This window comes from Colobus angolensis, unplaced genomic scaffold, assembly GCF_000951035.1.
Source record: "Colobus angolensis palliatus isolate OR3802 unplaced genomic scaffold, Cang.pa_1.0 Scaffold105, whole genome shotgun sequence".
NCBI lineage: Eukaryota > Metazoa > Chordata > Mammalia > Primates > Cercopithecidae > Colobus > Colobus angolensis.
Genome location: NW_012111475.1, coordinates 3,116,137 through 3,117,738, shown reverse-complemented (window position 1 = coordinate 3,117,738; position 1,602 = coordinate 3,116,137).

Below are 1,602 nucleotides of genomic sequence, written 5' to 3'. Positions count from 1 at the left end.
ATGGAATACTATGCAGCCATAAAAAAGGATGACTTTGTGTCCTTTGTAGGGACATGGACGCAGCTGGAAACCATCATTCTCAGCAAACTATCACAAGAACAGAAAACCAAACACCACATGTTCTCACTCATAGGTTGGAATTGAATAATGAGATCACTTGGACACAGGAAAGGGAACATCACACACCAGGGACTATGGTGGGGAGGGGGGAGCAGGGAGAGATAGCATTAGGATATACCTATTGTAAATGATGAGTTAATGGGTGCAGCACACCAACATGGCACTTGTATACATATGTAACAAATCTGCACATTGTGCACATGTACCCTAGAACTTAAAGTATAATAACAATATTAAAAAATAAAACACTACCTAAAAAAAGGAAAAGAAAGAAAATAGGTCAATTATTAATTCATGTGACAATATTGGGTGTGGTGTGAAGTAGGCATTAAATTATTTCTTATAAGGTTAAAATAATCCAGCTATATGAAAAATTCCCTCACCCATGACATCTCACTTTCAGGGTCTGTGTCTGGGACTCTCTATTCTATTGCACTGGTCAATTTGTCTACCTCTGTCAATATCAACCAGTGTAATATAGCATGATGGTTATTTTTTGATACAGAAATGTACTCTTCCTATTCTTTTATTGGACAATATACTTGGAATATTTACTGTTCTATATGAAGTTTGTGACAGTTCTATAAAATTTAAACATTAAACCTTTAATAAACATGCTGTAGTTCTCTATTTTTGATATTTCAGAGTTAGGGCTTTTTTTTTTTTTCCTATAGTGGCCTTATATTTTTTGTTGGATTTATTCTTACATCCTTGATATTCTGTACTTGTGTTCTAAACAGAATCTTGATGTTTTAAAATTATTTGCTACTAGCATATGGATATACAACCAAATTTGAATATACTATTTGAATGCCATTCTTATAGCCATCTTAATGTGCATTTTTTCTTATAACTTGTCTGTAGATTGAGTTTCTTATGAGTTAATTTCTCCTTTCCAATCCTTATGCCTATATTTTTGTTTTATTGTACTGACTAGGATCTTCAATACAACATTGAATTACAGTAAAAATTCTTCTCTTGATTTGAAAAATGCTTTTAATGTTGTCTTATATAAGAATTTTTATCACAAATAGTTGTAGAGTATTATTACATTCTTTATCTTATACGTTTTGAGATGATAGTTGTCAAGAAACGAAAAGTTTGAAATTTTACTCTACTTAGTAAGTTAGCCTGCCATAGTTTTATAGAGGTTGGCAGAAGACATGAGACTCATGGGTACGAGATAAAAGGACTATTGTGGCACAGCAGGCAACATCAGGTTCATGTTCACACCACTTCCCTTTGCCCCTCATGCCCCATGAGAGCAATAAGGGGAAGGCTAGGTGGCTGCTGCACATGTAGTGGATTGTATCAGAGCCGAGGAATCCTGAATCTTTTAAAATGGGCTAAGAAGCAGACCTGTCTAACATTTGCCCTGAAGTGAGACATATTTATTATATTGAACTGTAAAAAATCTGCCATCTGCTTCAGAAGGAGACACTATCTTTGAAGGCTATTTTCTATACAGTGATCCTTGAAAAG